Below are 13639 nucleotides of genomic sequence, written 5' to 3' on the forward strand. Positions count from 1 at the left end.
TAGCTGCCTTTTTAAGCTTTAGCAACACAGCAAATCAGTTTCTTCCAAAAACTGTCTACAATTGTCTCTTAGATCCCTTTCCTAGATCATTTTTGGTGGCTCATAGCCCATTTACTATATGTATATTTTGGACCATTATGTTGGCAAGGGAACACTGAATTTGGAACCAAAGAAACTGAGTTCAAATTTCACTTCTAACACTGACAGACAATAAGCAAGTGACTTAACCCCTCTCAGTCTCAATTTCTCCATCTGTAAAATTAGCAAGGCTATGCTACATGATATCTTAAGGTGCTTTCCATTTCTGTTTCCTATGCTTATCTTTTCCTTAATGTACTATTAACTTAAATTCAATAAATTACATGATTAAAAGCAACTACATGATTAAAAATAAAACCACTATTCTGATTATTGGATATACATAGAGAAAAATAAAGCTATTCCTTCTGAGCTCCTTAAAACTAGAAACTGTCTTTTGTCTCTTCTGTCTCCAAATCTTAGCACATTGTCTGGCACATAATAGATGCTTAATACATGTTATTATCTAATTGACTGACATCCCAATGGACACAGTGAAGCAACATATACCAATTAATAATAGTATAAGAAAAATTGGTAGTTGATAATTGGGATATCTACCACAGCCATTTTGTCATCTATCTTATTACTCTCACTGTTCCTCACTCCACCTAAACCAGTGCCCACCAAAGTAGACAATGAGAAATCAGTCTGCAGGAGGCTCAATCTAATCAGATTTGGAACTTCTATCCTGACTTGGTTGGCAAGGAAATGAGTTCTTACTCATTTGACCCTAAATTTAATCAGTTCTAAACCAGAATATGCTTCACATCCCGTTCAGCAGTTGACCTCTGCCATCTTGCCATTTTCCCCGCCATCATTCATGTATTATCTATTTCTGCCTTCCTCCAGCTTTTCACTTCTTATTCTAGACACTTTGATGAAATCAATATTGTCCTTAATACTGGAACTGAAGTGACAATCTTCCACTCTGTGGATCCAATCCTCATCCAGGACCTCCCATATCAAAATTCTTCCCAGGCCACTATTTCATTGTATGTCCCCCTATTGGAATTAATAAGCACAGTTAGAATCCAATAAACTTTTTTTTTCTTTTCATTCAATCATTCAGATAAGCCTTCACCTGAGCTGAGCTTTGAAGAAAGATAATAATTTTGAGAGGTAGAGGTGAGAGAGAATGCATTATAGGCTTTGGCAAGTCAACAGAGGTGAAATACAAAGGGTTTAGTTCAGAGAACTGCATGTAGTTAGTTCAGTGTTGTTAGAACAGAATTTATAAGGGATCTGGGAATCAGATTGTAGAGCACTTGAAAAACCAGGCTAATAAGTTTAGATTTTATCTCCTAGACAAAGGGAAGTCACTGAGTGGGGAAGGGAAATAGGAAAGGAATTAGCATTTATATACACCATCTCCTATGTGCCAGGTACATACCAATATTAATTCATTTGATCTCACTACAACCCTGCAAAGCAAATGTTGTCATTATGCCCATTTTACAATCAATTACAAGATAATATAATCCCCATGTATTATCTCATTGATCTTCACAACAACTCAGTGATTTCTTCTATTCCTCTAAATTCCAGGAGTCTAATACATGGAAGGAAGTTCGTTTTTCCATCCCTTTTTCAAGGACGAGTTTGCTTTTAGGAACAAGGAGAGTTTTAGTTGTTTTTATCATAAACATTTTTGTATTCATTTTGCATATTATTTATATATTTACACATATGTGTAGATAAGCATATTTTATTTTCCCCAATTACATGCTAAAATAACTTTATATTTTTTTAAGTTTTAGTTACAAATTCTATCCCTCTCTCCCTCCCCTTTCTCCCCCCCTCTGAGATGATAAGCAATCTGATATAGTTTACACATGTAAAACACTTCTATAATAGTCATTTTATACAAGAAGACTCAGAAATGAAAGAAAGAAAAAAATATCATGCTTCAGTCTATATTCAGATCAAATCAGTTCTTTCTCTGGATGCAGGTAGAAGGTTTCATTATTAATCCCTTAGATTATTTTAGATTATTGTATTGCTGAGAATAGCTAAATAATTCACAATTCTTCAATGTACAACATTGCTCTTACTATATTCAATGTTCTCCTGGTACTTCTCATTTCACTTGCATCAGTTCATGTAAGTTTTTTCAGGTTTTTCTTAAATCATCCTACTTGTCATTTCTTATAGAACAATAACATTCCACCACAATCATTTACTACAACTTGCTTAGCCATTTCTCAATTGATAGGCATCCCCTTGACTTCTGACTCTTAGCCATTGCAAAAAAAAAAAAGGTCCTTTCCCGCTTTTGTGATGCTTTTGGAATACAGACTTAGTAGTGGAATTGCTAAATCAAAGAGTATTTGGTGCCCTTTAGGTATAGTTCCAAATTGCTCTCCAGAACAGTTAGATCAATTCGCAACAGTACCAACAGTGCCTTAGGATGCACATTGTTTTCACAATTCTGTTTATTTCATTTTTCTTAAGTTCATATAAGCATTCCCTGAGCATAATGCACTATTAAAGAAGAAATTTGTGATTGCTTAGAAATGGAGCATGGGGGCTCATCAAAAGGCATCTTTACTTCATTTCCTTTTTGGTAGAAGCTACTATACTGTTGTTTTTCATGCTTTTTAAAAGAGGAAGAGGGGAGAGGCACGAGAGATAGTAGATATTCATAAAAATGAAATAAAATTTAATTTGTAAAGACATGTTACTTTAGTAACACCTAAAATATTAAATACTACAAATAAAGTATGCCTATATTTCAGGAAGTCATTTGGCAAAGTTTCTTCCTATATCCTTGTGAATAAAATGGTTTGAAATATGCAGGATATACAAGAATATGATTAAATAGATTCATAACTAGAGGAGTCAAAAAGAATGTTGATTAATTTATTAATCCCAGAGTGGAATTACTAATACCTCCAGAGTACAGACAACTAGTAGAGTGCCACAGAATTTGGTCCTTGATGTTGTACTGTTCAATGTTTTTATCAATATCTTGGATGAAGGCATAGCTGTCGCACTTAGTGGATTTATGACACTAGGGAGCATAGCTAACACATTCATAGGCTGACAATCAAAATCCAAAAAGATTTCAAAAGACAAGAATGATTATATCAAACCCAATTAGGAGTCCTACATTTGGATTCAAAAAATGAAAAAGAATAAGCTGGTTGGGAGAGGGGAAGGGACTGGAGTTTCAGTAAATTACAGGTTTGAGAAGAATAGATAATGTTTCATGGCAGCCAATTTAAAAAAAAAAAGGTAGTTTAATCTTGATACTTTATTTTAAAAGCAAAGTATCCAGAATAAAGAATATAATTGTATTATAATACTCCACTTGGCTGGACCAGAATTAGAGCATCATGTACTGTTATGGGCATCAAACTTTACAAAGAACATTGACAAGACAGAGACGGGGGGAGGAACATAGAAAGGGAGGGAGAGAAAGGGAAGAGGGAGAGAGAATGAATGTCTCTTTACTTCTATCTATCTCTATCTCTTTCACATCCCTCTCACTCTGATTCCTGTTCTTTCCTGTTCCCCCTCCCCATCCCCAACTTTCTGTTTTCTTCTCACTGTGGCTCTGTCCTTCTTTTACTCCATCTCTGTGTCTATCTCTGTCTCTTTTCAGCTGTCTCTTTCTTTCCTTCAGCCTTGTTCTCCATCTCTGGTTCCTGTTTCAGTGTCTTCAAGTTTACCTCTTTTGTCTCTCTGTCTCAGTCTCTCTATTTTTGGTTATCTGACCCACTCCAGCCATTTCCCCCTCCCCATTTCCCTTTTTCTTCATTCCTATATCCCTCTCTTTTCTTCTGTATTCTTACTTTAACTAGCTATAGTAGGCAATTATTTATTGAATTATATTTCTGAGTCCTAATTTAAAACTAAATCAGTGGAGCATTTCATATTTTTTCCCTAACAAAAATGCATCAAGTTGCTATCTCCATTAGTCTACCTTGACAGAAGTTTTGTTCTATGGTTCAAAAGTTATAGAAAAAAGTTGCCCACCCTAAAATAAAAGTTCAAAGTCAACCATGGAAGCCTCACTTGCTGCCAAATTATATGGCTTCTTAAGTTAAAAAAAAAAAAAAAAGGAACTGACATACAAAATGGAAGAATCAGTATTTGTAGATAGTTGGAACTTCTTTTGGAAAGGGTGCTTCAGGGTAGACTTGTGTGTTTGCCCAGCTGATCCCAGCATTTGTGTACCTAAAGCAAGTTTTTAAAAATGTGGCTCTGTTGTGCATTTTGTAAAGGAAATGAAAAAATGTCCTTTGTTATATACTTCTATGTGTTGTGCCCTAGGCAACTGCTTTTATAGCCTACCCTTAGTCCCACTTATGCCTGTTTGTTTCTCTTTTATCACTAAAAATAAATGATTTAAATAACAGCTACATTCCATATTGCTAGGCAAGCCCCCAGCACTGTCACATGCTTAAAAATATATCCAAATATCAAACATTTTAACAAACCCTTTGGTTCTAGAAGGTCCATCATTATAATGGGAAAATGGAGAATTGTTGACTTGTGCTGATTTATTAATGAGAGGTAGCCTTATTCTTGTTTTTTCCATTTGTAACACACCACATGGCTGGGTTTTTGGATTGAAGGAAGCAGGCCTGAACAAAATCCAAATGACTCACAATGTCAATATTGCATATTTGCTTTATTCCAAAGAACACTTGGATAACACAGCTGTGACTTTACACAGAAAAGCGGAAAAGTCTTTCAATATGAAGAAAGGAACTGACAAAGAAATTTTTTTAATCCTAAGCACAGTAAGCAAATATGCCCCTACATGCTGCCTTACTAGTGGCATTAATAATGAGCAAGAAACTAAAAATATTTTCTATACATTCTCATGGATGATATTAACACATAATACAAGTTAAATTGAATGCATTCCCAGTTATCAGATAACACGTTTTAAATACCTGAAGACAGAAAGGATCATTTATCAGGACATTTCCAGTATTATGAATTCATCAAAATGTTCAGATAACATTATAATGAATCACAAACATAAATCTTTTGTTGTGTCCTAAGTGATTGGGATCAAGACACACTTGTGTTTTTTGTTTCTTAGCTTATTTATTTATGCTTTTGTTCACGTTAAAACATCTGTTCTAATTATATAAGGACTGTCATATCTACTACATGTTGACATCAATATTTTAATAGCAAAGTTGCATCAGAGATAAGCTAAATGATACATAGAGCATGCAATATTCTTACATTTAAAATAGAAATGACATACCAAGAAATTATTTCAGATTTCTATATATGAGAATTCTCTACCAAAGTCCTCCCTTGATGCCTTATCATAATATGAATGGCAGGGATCTTCTGTTATAAAAGCTTCATTATAGTTTTCATGCTTGTTATCTGAGGACCATCCTAAGTTCAGAGAAGCTCAACATGGGAAGGATAGCCACCAAGTAATGAAGTCACAAGGAAGCATAGAGGTTTATATAAATAGCAGGAGTACTTACATTGATGAAATTATAGATCAGAATAGACAAGAAGCTACTGGAGATATCTAATTACCAAAGTTTTGATGATAAGGTATAAAGTATCTGGGCATTAAATACTTTGGGGTTTTTTCTCGCTATTTCTTTTGCAACCCCCAACACTATGATAATCTCCTTTAAGGTTTCACGTGACCATCATCTACTTTCCATCTGTTAGGTCCTACAGATAAAACAAAAATGCATTCTGGGTATGATATCCATCATCAATGATTTCCCATCTTTTTAGGGGCTGTCTGCAACTAGTAAACACAATAAAGCATGGGTGTTGTTGCAACTAGGAGTGAGTGGAAGTGCAATGTTTATTTGTGTCTACAAATGACAATGATACTATAAAACCTATTAAAGAGTATTCAATTCCTCACAGAGCATTAAGTTTGATATTTATCCTAGATAACTCTACAGTTGACTGTATAGGATCATAGATAGACCTGGAGTTGGAAGAGATCTCAGAGGCTATCTTGTTCAATCCCCATTGCCCAACCCCAATTTATAGAAAAGGAGACAAAGGCTCCAGGATGTTAATAGTCCCAAGTCTCCACACTTAATATGTATCAGAGAAAGGATTTGAATCCAAGTCTTTTAACCCCAAAGCCAGTGTCCTTTGCCTCCAGTGAAGATGAATGTGAAATTAGATAATTAGGAAGTTCTAAGTGAGACATATGAAAATACCAGTCAGTCCAACAATTATTTGTGTTAACTTCGTAGACTTAGAAACAGGACAGTCTGTCATAACTTACCCCGAGAAGAACATATGACCCAGAAGCTTACTACCAAACTCTTGTAAGAAAAGTTGATTTCAACAGCAGAAACCAAATAATAATAATAATTGATAATAGTAATAACAATAATAATATACTTTTAAAGAACATAAAAAATTACTCCTTTTAAATGATTTCATGTTCTTTTAAGAAATGTGGAGTTCTATTTCATCTCTGTGCCAATAATATTTTATATTTATAGACCACTTTGTAGTTACAATGTCTTAAAATAATTTTTCCTCATTTGACCCTCACAACATCCCTGTGAGGTAGATAGGGTAAGCAGTAAGATCCATATGTGACAAATGAGGAAACTGAGAATTTAAAATGTTAAGCAATTTGCCCAAGGTCACAGAGCTTGTCAGTGGCAATTTGACCTCAAACCTTGGAGTTCTGGCTTCCATTACATCATGCTCTCTCCAGTATAATGGCCATGCTCAATACTTCCACAACAATGCAGTAGTTACATAAGAACCTGTGGATAGAAAGGGAATTCATTTGTTCAGAGTTATATCAAATATTCAAAAAATTAGAATACTTCAGAGAAAGGAGGTTTGACATAGAGGGGTATGCCCGGTTGAAGGGGTCTAGTCTATCTCTGGCTAAGAAAATCATATCTATGTGTATCTGTCTCTGTTTCTTTATCTGTTTCTTTGTCTCTCACTCTTTGTGTGTATCTCGCTGTGTATCTCCCTATCTGTGTCTGTCTGTCTCTCTTTATCTCTGTCTCTTTCTCTTTGTCTGTCTCTCTTTCTCTGTCTTTGTGTGTGTGTGGTCCCTGTTTGGTTTCTGTTTCTGTGTATGTCTCTCCCTGTCTCTGTCTCTTTCTCAAATGGCTTAGTTGGCAGCAAAAAGAATGAGATAATTGAAATAAAGGATAATAATTCTCCCCAGAGGCATATATTATCAAAACATAAAGTTCTCTGTTAATGATAGAGTTTCCCTCAATTAATTATACCCAATTTCTACCTTCATTTTTCCATGTTGTCTCTTCCATTAGATGTGAACTCCTTGAGAGCAGGAATGGTTTATTTTTTTACCTTTCTTTATATCCTCAATACTTAGCACAATCCCTGACATATAACAGATGTTTAATAAATGCTTGTTGACTTGACCCCTCCAGTCATTACCCCATAAAATATAAAATACACATGACAGGAATATGCTACTGAATAAATGTTCAGTGTTTCTTATGGCATAGTATTTCTGACATCTCTGCCTGTAGCACTGAATTTCAAGACAATAGCTTTCTTTTCCTAATAATTCAGAAAGTACCACATGCGACATCATGCTTAAGTTGTTCATGGAGAAATTGCAGACTCATTCAATTCAGGTTTGGAGATGGAAAGAACCATGGAGAACAGATGATCCAACTCCTTTGACAAATAAGGAAACTGAAGAGAAAGAAAATGACTTGGCTAAGGTCACCAAGATATTAAATCAAAGTTTTGTGTGATTCATTTTTTAAATAATGATTTATGAGATCACCTGCATCTATCCTATAGATATATAACAGTCACTGGATCCATCATAACAAATTCCTTTTCCTATGGTTTAGAGAAAAGGGAAAAAAAGAATAGAGATAGGCAATTTCTTTATAGTTTGGGACTTTGTTTCACGTACTAGGGAACTTTCTTGGCCAGAGAGAAACTTTCTCATCTCTATTTCATTAAAAACCCTTCATATTGATCTGTAATCCTTTTAATATGATCGCAGATCTAGAACTAAAAAGTACCTTAGAGATCATGAAAGTCAAGTCACTCATCTTTTTTTACAGATGAGGAAATTCAGGCCTAGAAATATTAATCGAGTATACGCCAGGGCATTGTCCTTGGTCAAATAACAGTCTATCCCACTGTCATCACTGGAAGGTTTTCTAAGGCATAGAGAAGTTTGCCCTCTTTTAAAAACAGAGAAACATCAAGAACCCTGGATTTATTTGGAGTCAGAATGCCTGTTTTGAATCTTGGTTCTGCTATTTACAACCTAAGTGGCTCCTTCCCCTTCTCCCCCCAATTAAATCATTTCACCTATTAACCTTAGTATGCTCACTTATAAAATTGGTTGATTTGGACTAAATGAACTCCAAGGTCCCTTCTAGCTCTAAACCCTATAATACTAAATCTTAAGTCTTTTAAGGATACATCAACTACTGTCTACAGTTATTCCCAATTAGGAAGTTCTTTGAGACTTGTTACATTTTTCCCAAGTCATCTTGTCAGTCATAATAATTTTTCCAAAATGGACTTAAAGTGTTCTTTTTCTTTGGTTATATGTGAAAATTTTCTAGTGTTTGTTATGTGTGACTTTTTATGAGGTTATAACCAATATGAGGAACTTTAGGAGGAAGAAACCTTTTACTGGTACTAATTGGCATGTCATCTGTACCATAAAGTCCTAGTAAATTGCTAGGGGCATTAAGAAGTAAAAAGACTTATCCGTGTTCAAACAGCTATTAATCAAAAGCAAGAATTAAAACCAAGACTTCCTGACAAGGTCAGCCTTCTATGCATTATGAAATGCTGTCTCTCAAAAAAGAAAATTAGCAAATTAATTAAGCAAGCAGTAGGAGTGAAAAGGATATTAAGGTGGGAATCAAGAGGGCTATATTCTAGTCCTGACTTTGTCATGAGTTAATCATATGATCCCAGGAAAATCATTTCATCCCTATGGGCCTGGGTTTTTTCATCTTTAAAATGAAAGGCTGGATTAAATATTCTGTTTAGTATCTTATAGTTGTAAAGTTCTCTTCCAGATAACTATCTCAAAGTAGAGCAACTGCCCAAAAGGACAGCCATGACATGGGCCAGGACCACCAACTTGAGATAACATTGTCTCTAATGCCTTCTAATTTGACTCTGAATCACCCCTATAACCACAATAATAGGATTTTTTTCCATCTTTTATTTTTCTCTCTTTTCTTAGGTTCTCCAATTGTGGGTTATTCTTTCCTAATTTTTAGAGATTACCTCAATTCAAAAAGAAACATCATTTCATAGGAGAGTTCATTATCTTCTTTTGTACATGGTAAGTCAACAGACCTCTATGAAGATAAATATAGCTTCCCAATACCTATTGCAGGGATTTTTTAAAAGAGAAACATTTTTTGAAGAGTTTAATGAGATTAACCAAAGTAAATTCTCATGTACTTTGATATTCAGCAACTGTAATGAGAAAATGAGTGCAAGGATAAATGGTGAAAAATATGTTGGGAAAAATATGATTCATGATTAGGATATGAGAGAGAGCTGATCAATTGCAAAGAAAAACAAAATCATGGAACTTCAGAATTCTAAAGGTCTTTAGTGGATACCTGGTCAATCTCATACTTGAAAAAGTGTCCCTTTGACAAGATATCTGAGAAGTGATCATCTAGTCTGAGGTTAAAAACCTCCAATCATAGAAAACTTAGATGGTCCATTCTACTTTGGGAGAAATGTAACTGTTAGGATTTTTTTTGGTATCCTTTCATCAACCCTAAAGTTACCTTAGTAATATCTATGTATTGTTCCTATTTTTTTAATGTGAGATTAAATAGAATAAATCAAATTCCTTTTCCATAAGACATCTATGATGTTGGGAGGCAGCTAGAATGCCAGACTTGTAATGAGAAAGACCTGCATTCAAATATATCCTCAAATACTTCCTAGTTGTGTGATCCTGGGCAAGTCAGTTGGCCTCTGTCTGTCTTAATTTTTTCATTTAAAAAATGAGGATAATAGCATCTACCTCTCATGGGCTATCACGAGGATTAAATGAGATAATACTTGTAAAGTGTTCTGCAAACTTTTAAGTGCTATATAAGTGCTAGCTGTTAGTTTTATATCCCCAAGTCTTTTCATTTCTAGATTTAATATTGCCAGTTCCTTCAGCTGGTCCCAAATACAATTAAAATAAAGTCCATCTCTCCAAGCACCTTCCTCTGGAGACTATGAATGCTTTCTTGAGGAAATGAGTCAGAATATTGAAGTGTCAAACGGCATAGTAAAAGATGAACCTGACATTATCTGATGGGATTGGAAATGACTGGTTAGAACAGTAATTTTAATAAGTTGTGGGTACACGATATGATATAGAAAAGAGGAATTCTGAATTTGGAGTCAGAGAAGCTGAGTCCCCATCCTGATTCTGTGTCAGATCACCTATATGCATTGCAATATATGTATTTTCTGGACAAGGCTTACAGATTATTAAGTAGCTAAACAGAATCAAGGAGAAGGAAGAAATAAGACTACATGGAAGAACTTGGGTCAGATTTTCAATGATTCCAAACCACTTTCTGCAGCAAAAATTCATCTCTTTGATATATGTATTGTTCCGTGAATGCTACATGGCTATTTATTACAATAATCTCAGAAAGAAAAAAAACTGAAGTTGCAAACAATCCAAAGGTCAACAGAAAGATGCACAATGGGAGATAAGTTAATAACTACATGACATCAATGACAATTTGTATATAACATATAGCACAGAAGATATTGTCAAAAATGCTTGTAACAATAAAGGGAGGTAGACATCATGTAATGAAAAAGAGAGATAAATGATGTACAACCCAAGTAGTATATAGTACCTTGAGTTATTAAAAAATGAAAAAGGCTATCAAAACATTGGGCAGATTTTCTTTGGGAAGATTAATGAGAAAACACAAACAAAGATCATATCTAATAAGAAGTTATGGAGTTGAGAATTTGTCTAGTTTAAAGAAATGTGTCCGCTCAAATGAAAATGTGTTCCTTTGAATGTATTGGTAAAATACGTCTCTCTCTCAGTTGAGAATTTTATGGCTGAAGCAATTCTCATCTCTGACAGCATTTCCAAACATTCTTCTGTGGGCTTCTCCTCAATCACTTGTGGATTCTGGATCACTTATCACAACATTAAATCCCCCTTTCCCTTACCAATGTTATTTTGTTGACTATTAAGAGTGTTTCAGATTCAATTCAACCTGATTCAACAAACATTTTAAGCATCCACTATGTGCTCTCTACACCACAAAAATAGACACAAAACCTACTTGAAGAGTCCAAAATTTAAACTGGTGATAGATTAAACAACATCCTTCCTTTCTTCCTCCAACAATGGACCAGAGTCTTTGCTCTTATTATCTTTCTGTGTGTCTATGAACAGGTATCTTATCCCCATGAGAGTCTTAATAAATGAGTAGATTTGAAGTTTTGCATAAAGCACAGTTTCTCAAGAGGTGGCATTGCTGTCCTTTGTTTGTTTGGGTTTTTTTTTTTGTTTGTTTGTTTGTTTTTCTCTGCTGATGCTATTCTTATTTAATGGCCAGTCACAGCCCAAGAAAACCAGATGATAAGCAATTGCATCTTTGGACACCTCAAAAACAGCAATACTGCTATTTCTCCCTCAGAAAATGAAATCACCCACATAGGTGGCAGAGCTGAAAATTATTTGATTCTCTCATCTTAGCATCACTGCTCTCTGATATTTAGTTGATATTTAGTGTGCAACCCACCATTTCCCCTTTGGTTTTTACTGAGGCTCATTGCTCTTGGAATGACTCTCCCTCTACTCATCTGTGCATTGTTTATTTCTCCTCCCTAGACAGGCTGTTGGCTTCTCCTCACAGAAGAGAGTATAATCTACTTGGATCTCATTGACCAATAAAATCTTTCCAGTTCATGCTAGCTGTATTTCTCCTACAAGCCAATGTCATTCAAAAAATCATTAAATACCTACTATGCTTAACACCCTATGCCTGGGATTTAGGGATTTAGAACTAGAGATTGTCACATGGATCCCCCTCATTTTGTGAAAAAGGAAAAGCTGGCCTTTACAGAAAAGTAAAATGATTTCTCCAATGTAATATAGAGAGCAAATAGCAGAATCAGATTTTGAACTCAAGCCCCCAATATTCTCACAACTAGCCTTGGGTTATATTCTCATTTTGATGGAGCCTGCCCACTATATCATGCAGCTTGAAACATGTGCCTTACTATAAAAATGAGCAAAGTAAATAATGATATCAGTGCACCACACATTCTTCATCTCCTAAAATCTAATCATCACTCAGGCATTTTCTTAATCAACTACAAATTGTATTAACCCAGATCCTTATTAGTTAGCCCAGACATCTACATGACTACAACCTATTGAATTACTCCCTATAATTACTGTAGATAGAAGTCTATTAAATGTATTTGCCTTGAACTATTTTAATGAAATAGTATTGTTATTAGAGGCCACTCAACCAAATATTCACTTCTCATTAACTCTGGGGATCTAGCAAGAAAAAATATTTGATGAAATTTAGTCATATTTTAGTTGTCCTTGCTAAAGCTTATGCAATAGTAACATTTGAATTTTGGTCACTGGGCCTGCTTGTTCTTCTATTTCATAACATTCTATCTCTTTTCCATGTTTGTGCACAGATTAGAAATGCTCTCTTTGCTCCCCTATTGCTTCTGAGGTCTCCCAGCTTCATTCAAGACTCTGCTCAATTGCCATCTCTGACATCAGGCCTTTCTCTAATGTCTCTAATTACTAGGTACTCCTTACTCATAGCATTTTGCATTTGCTTTAAATGTGCACATTTACCTGTGCACAATAGTTCTCCATCCCAACCCCAGTAATTATAGGGTTTTTGAAGGTAGAGACTATTTTGCTTTTGTCTTCATGTATCTCCATTGTCAGAAGAGGCAATATTATATAGTAAATAATGAACTGGCTTTAATACTGAAAAGATCGGTTCAAGTCCCACCCATGAAATATACTGGTTTGTGATTTGGGGCATAATCTCCTGACATTTCTGTGATATAAAAACTTTCTAAGTCTATAAAATTATAGCAAAGGTGCTAATCCACATTGACACAGGTATTCCCTATGCCAATAAAATTATATCTAGTCCCTATCTCCTATGGCCTTGTAAATAGTAGTCATTTAACAGATTTTTGATGAGTAAATCAATCACTGTCTCAATCTGAAGATTGTATGAACCATTTAAGATAGAGGACAACAAATTCACAGGAATCAACTAGATAAGCAGGTTAGTTCCATTTTTCTCTTGACTTTTTCCTTCCTCTCTGCAATGTTCTCCAGATACATCTGAGAATATTCAAATGCCAATCCTAGAAACGTCTCATGATCCTTTGTCTGAAGATACAGGTAGTTTAGATGGCAAAGTTGACAGAGTACCAGATCTAGAATCAGGAAGACATATATTTCCAAGTTCAAATTCATCCTCAAACACTCACTAGCAAATCACTTGAGCCCTGTTTTCCTCAATTTCCTCATCTGTAAAATGAGCTGGAGATGGAAATGACAAACTACTCCAGTATC

The sequence above is a fragment of the Sminthopsis crassicaudata genome, chromosome 4 (genome assembly GCF_048593235.1).
Source record: "Sminthopsis crassicaudata isolate SCR6 chromosome 4, ASM4859323v1, whole genome shotgun sequence".
In the NCBI taxonomy this organism is placed as follows: domain Eukaryota; kingdom Metazoa; phylum Chordata; class Mammalia; order Dasyuromorphia; family Dasyuridae; genus Sminthopsis; species Sminthopsis crassicaudata.